This window comes from Callospermophilus lateralis, chromosome 17 (assembly GCF_048772815.1).
Source record: "Callospermophilus lateralis isolate mCalLat2 chromosome 17, mCalLat2.hap1, whole genome shotgun sequence".
NCBI classification, from domain to species: Eukaryota; Metazoa; Chordata; class Mammalia; order Rodentia; family Sciuridae; genus Callospermophilus; species Callospermophilus lateralis.
Genome location: NC_135321.1, coordinates 61,708,425 through 61,716,550, shown reverse-complemented (window position 1 = coordinate 61,716,550; position 8,126 = coordinate 61,708,425). Strand labels below are relative to the sequence as shown.

Below are 8,126 nucleotides of genomic sequence, written 5' to 3'. Positions count from 1 at the left end.
ACCAATTAGACCACTGACACCAGACAGAGAACAACATCCACTTAACAGCTTTGAGGGACATCTTAAGAAGGCAGTGAAGCACCTTGCTGATTAGAAAAATAAAACCCAGGCAGTTTGTACAGAAAATATAACACCATACAGAGGAATTACCTGAGTTGTTCTATAAGCAACACCATAAAAACCACTACTAATTCTAAACTATCAAAGAGAACTGGTGTAGGTTTACACAGAATTCTTTGGGAGAAATATTGGAATAAAATGGAAACAGGCTTTCAACCTGTTTTCACTGGAGGCTAATTAACACCCATTTTATTTTTAATGATCACAAACTTAGGGCCTGTATATAAACATAAACTTTTTCTAATAAGAGGGTTGTGAAAATAAAGAGGCAAACTAGATCCAAAAGCTAATGTCTAAATATCTACCAAACGCCAAATTTCTCTTGTACCTAATATAAAGAGTATGACTAAGGGTAACAACCAAAATTCTGGAAATGTATATATTTGGTTACAGAATAAAGATATAGATGGACTGACAGTTAATTTCAACAATGAGGCCAATACCCTTTTTGTTTTGTTTTGTTTTAAATAAGGCTCTTGAATCAGATACTTATCAGAAGGGACATAAATTGAAAGAGTGCCACACTAACATACAGGACCAGAAAATCCTAAAACCATTCCTTCAAATACTGCTATTAGCATACCACTGAGACTAAGTTACTGCTATGTTATGGTGATAATCTGACATGATCCATTCTCCTTCACTAAAGCTTTAGCTTCTGTTGTTGTCTGAGGTTTTGGTGGCCATTCTGGATCAACCAATAGCTCCTGTGCCAGATACATGTACTTGGCCTTTGGCATCTTCTTTCTACATCCCTGGGCCCAGGACAAGCAGCATTTTCCCCACCGATCCACTGACTCCTGTGGTGGCTGTGTGGTGGTGAAGCGATATTCTCCTTGTCTGTCTCGATTGAACACAACTTTCCAAAGGACCATGTCAAGGAAGAAGCTCTCCACCATGATAGACACAGGGCATTGACAAGAACAATGATGAGCATAGTTATACGCCACTGATATGGTACACACACTATCTGAAGAACCTGGTCAATAGAGGCAACTGGATGCAACATGATGAATAATATGAAAACATACAAAATAATCACAGATACAACAAAAAGATAATTCTTGTAGCAAGGTTGCCTGAAAGGTTTTCCTTTTGAAAAGGCAATTGCTACTATGAGGTACTGAAAACTGGAGATAAAAAACACCGTGGTATTTTCATAATTTTGTATATTGTGTGAATCAGGTTCAGTTTCATTATACATGTGTGAAGAATTCCAATGTGGGTTTCTTGTTGTATTACAAGCATCTGAATATGGATGCCATACTTCATCCCAAGGCTGATGCTTAACCCAAAAAAACCCCAGAGATTGAAATCCAATGCAGATGATTATCTGAGATAAAACAGAGAAGAGTAGGGCCCCAGATATAAGGCCTGAAGGTGGTCTTTGTGCCACAAGTTCCTTCCAGGCAGATAAACTCATTGTAAATACCACTACCAAAATGATTGCCAGATCAATGAAGAGAAACTGGAAGTCTCCTAGGTTACTTAAGATAGAATACAGGAGAGTAACACTGAAGTACTGTATGATGCTGTACAATGCCATAAATTTAAACACACAGAAGGAAGTCATTAAAGCAGCACGGCCTTCCCTTATAAGGTTTGGCACACAGGAGATACTAGGAGTTTTAGAGGTAAACGGAGATGCCACCGAAGCCTCAAGCTCTGATAAGGAAATGCCTCCATGTGCCCTCTTCAAAGCACCACAATCATTTGCACCATCACCACACATCCCAACAAAGTAATCTACATTTTGCAATGCTTCTACCAATTGTGTCTTCTGATCAGGTGCCATACGTGCAAACACAGTGCCATGCAACATCAACTTAGGAACAAGGTCTTGAAAATGCTCCAATATCACTGAAAATGATTTTCCATTCATTGCAAAATGATAACGAGTCAATTGAAGATCTTCTAAGCTATCATGAACCAACTTAACTGGAATAGCCTCAGAGTCAATTGCTGATGAATTACCGCACTGTGTTAGTGAGTCCGCATAATGCCAATTTATCTTGCCAACTTTCCCATCCTTTGGAGGTAATGCTTCAGCAATAATAACTTTATCTTGAGGTAGAATCATTCCACAGTCTCTGGCCACAGAGACAGCAGTGAACATGTTGTCACCTGTGACCATGACAGTGCGAATGTTGGCTTTATGCAAATCTTCAAGTACTGCAGGGGTTTCTTGCTTTAATTTGTTCTGCATTATAATTAATCCCATAAAATCCATGTTGTTTTCAATGGCATCTCTACTAATATTCTGTACTTTATGCCATATCAGTTTTGACTCCAATTTTCGATGTGCGAGAGCAATCACACGGAAGCCTTGTTTAGTATAATCTTCTAAAACTTCCTCAAAATCAATAGGATCGGTTTCTGGTTTACAAAGACTGGCAATGACTTCAGGGGCTCCTTTCATGTACGCATCCATTTTCTTATCCCCTAGCACCCTTACAACCACACTCATACGTTGCAAAGCAGAAGAAAATGGGAACTGGTGAACAATTCTTATCTCATAAATAGCTGGAAGTTCAAACAGCTCCATTTCTAGGTTTCCTGCAGGTGTAGATTCAGGAAGCAGCTGTTTAGGAGGACGAACCACAGTGGGCATAATTCAATTATGAAGTGCTGTTTCTTCTTCCGTTGCTTCTTCCAGAATCCATCCAATGGCTTCAAACATTTTTAAATCAAGTGGATCACCAGAAAGCATTCCTTCAATTTTTGTAAGTGAATGACAGGTAGCCATACAAGCAACAAACTGAGATTTTACCAACATCTCATTGCAAACATTTTCTTCTGGTAAAAGAAATCGGGCATTTTCTACTCGTTGAATCCCCCAGAGATCTAAATCATCTTCAGTAAGCGTTCCAGTCTTGTCAAAACAAACAAGATTCAGCTGTCCACATATATTTATCCGTTGGGGACTGATACAGAAAATACCAACTTTTTTCAGTCTTCTCTGAGCATACACAATACCAGCAGTCATTGCAGCAGGAAGTGCAGGTGGCACAGTAATTGTAATGATATCAAGAGACTCTATAATTATTACCCCAACTTCTTCCTCATTTAAAATGCTATTGATAATCGTGTAGATGAACCCAATGCCAGCCACTGCCACAAGACACAGCAGAAACAAGTAGGCATCTCTGTAGAGTTTAAAATCAGTTGGTTTGGGATACAATATGGAACGAACAAGCTGTCCTTTGGAAGCACTAAATCCTGTTCGAACTACTATGGCTTTGACAAGCTCTCCAGTGTAGAAACGAGTCTGAATAACAGTCGTTCCACAAAACAAAGTGTGTCGTTTATGTGCTTCTGGACTATATATTTCCTCACCCATTCCTTTTATATCCACTGAAGGATTTGGCAAATTAGTCTTTGTCACTGGAACACTTTCTCCTGTTAACATGCTTTCATTTACAATGCAAGTACCATTAATAAGTACTGCATCACAAGGCATGACTGTTCCATTTAAAGGAATGACCATCACATCTCCTGGCACATGGTCTGTAGAAAATATCTCTTCTATTTCTTCATTTACTCTACAAACTGAAACTCTCACAGTGCTGTGAGCTGCCACCATGTCATGCAACATAACATATTGCTTTCTAATAGAATATAGGGAGCTGACAATTGATACTATGGACATAATCACAATGGCTAGAGCATAGTAATAGTATTCATCAGTGTTCCACAGTATAACACTGAACAGCTGGAAAATGTAAAATGGATTGAGAACCTCTTTAATTAGAAGCTTGAAAACAGAAGGCACTTTCACAGTAATTTCATTTACACCATAAAGCAATTTTCTGCAGGCATGCATCTCTTTTGTCAGTCCCACACCATGTTTTTCATAAATTGATGTACAAGAAACACCTTCATCCAGCCCCTTTAAGAAATCAAAATTGCGAATGGTATCATTCCAGAAATATCTTACACTATGGTGGGTGAAATAACGAATCTGTTGTGTCTGAGACTGTGAATATTTACTCATCTCATGCCTATTCTCTTCGGCAGGATTCTCAGTTAAATGAACTGCATGACCATTTGAAATCTTATCAGTTACAGATTTTGGATTTGAAAATGGATGATTTTCCAAAGAAAGAAAACGAATTTTTGCACAAAACCACATTCTGAATTCATCAGTAGTCCTCAGCAGCACCACTTCACAGTCTTTAACTGCAGCTCTGATACAAGTTGCTTTCACCCGCCACTCAGGCATCCAGTACAGGAGGAGAAGAAACCCACCAGTACAAATCACTCCTAAAGAAACTATGGCAAGCTTCCAGCGACACAAATTATAACCATAAATCTCCGTTTCATCTTCTTGACCCTGGCTGATAGTCTTCCTTTCTTCTTTGTCCATATCCACAGTGGTTTGAAAGGTCTTATGCTTCACAACAACTGAAGAACTCCTATGTCCAGACACCAAGATCCTAGGATGTTTCAGATTCGCCACGCTGCGCACCGTCTCCTCTGCGGCCTCCCGGCCCGAGCAAACAAGAGGCCGCGGGGGGCCCGGCCGCCGCTGTCGCCGCCGCCACCGCCTCGCCTCAGCCCAGTCCCATCGCTCTCGGCCGGCGCCGGCGGCTGCGGGTCGCTCGGGCTCGAGGCACCACCGCCGCCGCCGCCGCCGCCGCCGCCGCCGAGCGCTGCGGCTCAGACTGAGGAGAGGGAGGCGCCGCGGCGGAGCCCAGACCGGGCCGGGCGCAGGGGCGTCCGCGCTGTGCTCCTCGGCGCCCGCGGCGGCGGCGTGCAGGCGGACAGGGCGAGAACAAGGGAGGGCGGCAGGGGAGGCGCGCAGGGGAGGGGGGCGGTCTGCACTCCGAAACGGCCTCCCGCCGCTGGCGACGTAGCGAGCCCCCCTCCCCTCGGCCGTGGCGCCCCGGTCAAGCTGCAGGGAGAGCCGGCAGGCAGGCGGGGGAACGCGCGCCGCTAGCTCGGGAATCCCGCGCCCAGTAAACCACTTTCTAAGTGTCTTTCTCTAATGACCTTTGCCAATTTCTGGATCCCACTTCCAGTACCTTCCCTGCAAGAATCCTCCTCCTCTTTACACTCGAAGTGATCCTTTGAATATGTTGCCTTGATGTGCGGTGGCACACCCTTTGCTCGTGGCCATGTGGTGATTAATTGCCCAGCAAAACTCCGCCTTCGAAACTGTGTGGCTTGGGGGGGAGGTTTTGATACATCTAGGGGCTGTTGCTGTAGTGGGAGATTTGAGATGGATGATGAGGAAGGAAGATGCGTCCATTGCTTAACATTGAAACTAGGAGAGGAAAGTTGCTTGTATTTCGGGTGGAGTAAACACCTCCATATTCAAGTCCAAAGTAAGGACTAATGAACAAAGCATCTAAGGACATTTCTGTAATTTTTGAATCCTTTTTCTAGTGATATAATAATACTCATAGGGGAAGGAGTAGGATACAATTCTTTCTGGACTTCTAGGATAACTAAAAGTCCAAAGAATATGATAATTTCATATTTAAAATGTGAGTAAAGTTATCTGATTACAGGAAATTTTAGGTGTGTCCATATCTAATTTGAGTGTATTTTGTCCACAAAGTGATACTATGTAGAAACATCAAAAGCTTCTAAAATGATATCTAAGTTCTTACTACATTTTTTTAGGAAGGCTATTCCTTAAGGAGAAAAATACCTGAAGTAGGACCACTGTTTCCTCCTTTAGGGACCGCCTTCTTTTCATGGGGCAGTGTAGTGTTTACTTCTGGCCCGAATTCCAGGAATGATGATCATAATAAATGATGATAGTGACCCATATAGAAGAAAATAAATGAAAACATATTGTATAAGAAGACTTTGTAGAAACAGAAGTTTTTTTTAATGTATAGTAATGAAACATGTTTTTCTTTTTATGGCTGTGTACCAAGCAAAGTACTACACATTTGAAACTTTTCAGTGTTTAATAATGCAATCAAGTTGAGTCTTGGTGTCCACTTGAGAAGACTGTCACCCTGAGAATCCATAAACCATAAACTGTGGGGGACCCTGCAACTAAGGGCACTCTCATCAAAGGGACTGCACTTCAACAGTATGCTGTCATTTGAAAGCTGACAAGAATTCTGCTTAATATTTTGTGTGCAAAAAAGCAACATGGGTTTTAAGATGCTCTTTTTCCAGGAACAGTGTTTGGTGACAGTGGTCTGCAGATTTATGAGGTAAGGTGCATTGGTATTCCTATTTGTGTTGTTAAGCATTGTTCCTATTATTTACTCGAGGTGCAGCTGTAATTGGTGTTTGCATGTTTCTCTCTATTGTGGTGTAACTTGTGGTGAGTAACTAGTTGCCCCAAATGTTTAGCCTAGACTTAACCTGAGGAACTTTTTAAGCTGGAGAGAGCCTGAATTTACTGGGCTCTTGTGGAATCTCTGTTTCTGAAGTCAGTGGAATTAGATAGGCAAGAGTAAGGAGCAACTTCTCTGACAGGTAGGGAAGATTAATTCTCTTTTAGTAAGATTTCAGCCAGAGAACTGGCACTCCTTTAAAATGAACAGGAGGCTAGTATGGGAAGATTTACCATTATCATTGAAATGAGAACTGGGTGTGAAATGTTTGGCTCCCTGATAGTATGACCTGGCTAGTCTGATCAAGTCTTGGAAATTTGTGTTCTCCTTATTAGTCTTTTTTTTTTTTTTTTTTCTTGGAGAGTTCTCCTGGAATTATGTAATTCCAGGTTGTATTTCAGGGACAAGAAAGTGCACTACTGTTGTCCCTGCCCAAGGCTTATAACCAGCCTCTTAAGATGAGGTAGGCCTTCTGGTGTTTATTTGGTCCACCCCCTGGAAACCTGGAGGGGGAACTGTAGTGGATACCTTCTCTGCCACTCCTGTGGTAGAAAGGCTAGGTCATTCACCTTTGGGTTCACTTTGCTGTTTCCCACCAGGGGCTCTCCAGGACTGGCTCTGCCTTGTACTTGTCCATTGGGATGTTTCCTTCTTCCAGAACCCTGAGGTGACCTCAAGTGGACCCCAGGAACACCATGCAAGCAAAGGAACCCTGGGGCTTTGTTTTGCTGAGAAGGCTTTGCCAGTTAGGTCTGCATTTTGACTAGTTGTCCCCCAGCTGCATGGCCAATAGTTATTTTGCAAAAGGACTTTTGGTCCAAAAGGATTAGTTAGGAAAACATTGCTTTGGGCTCTTTGGTTTTGTTATTGGAAAAGCAATCTTTTCCAATATGGATGCTATGTATTGTTTCACTCCTCCACTGGAACTGGAAAGTTAGTTTAGTGGGTAGAAGGGGCTTCTGGAGTTTTGGAGTAAAAATCCAAGGAACAAGAGGAACTGCAGCCCATCATTTATGGCTGAAACCCATTGGGATTTTTGCACCCACTTCCTTTTTCTAGCATGTATTTATTCAGTTTTATGGAGGAGCTTACTAAGTTAGAAACAAGAGCAGGATAGTTCTGCTTGCATGTGCAGTTATCTTTTTTTAATATTTATTTTTTAATTGTAGTTGGACACAATGCCTTTATTTTACTTATTTACTTATTTATTTATTTATTTTTATGTGGTGCTGAGGATTGAACCCAGGGTCTTGCCTGTGCGAGGCAAGCGCTCTACCACTGAGCCACAACCCCAGCCACTATGCAGTTATCTTAAAAACCCTCTGGGAGGTAATGTTTAAAATCATATTAACAGAGTGGTCAAAGAATGATTGAACACTTTGGGAATTTTCATAAAACTTTTCAAAAATAGAGAATGTGTTGGTGTGATTCACACCATTTATGGGATTTCTTGGGGGTGTTTTCTTTTAAGTCCTAACTCTGAAAGAACAACAACCACAAAAATCAAAAGCCAAAAGGAAGGAAATAATTACAGAAAGATTTAGCTTCATTCGACTAAGTAGCTTGTTCGTTAGAAGGTTTTAGGTTCCAGTGAGAAGTGGGTATGTATGTCTTATTTATTGCATTGGAATGAGCTTAAGTAATTCTTTAGGGGAAGTCCAGAGTCCTCCATGAGTTGGCAAAGGTTTCCTGAAAACCCCTGTA

At 41.7% G+C, this 8,126-nt stretch overlaps 1 pseudogene; it reads right to left on the bottom strand.

Moving 5' to 3' along the window:
• Positions 1-233: 233 nt before the first annotated feature.
• On the bottom strand, positions 234-4,486 carry LOC143382761 (polyamine-transporting ATPase 13A3 pseudogene; annotated as a pseudogene).
• Positions 4,487-8,126: the final 3,640 nt, after the last annotated feature.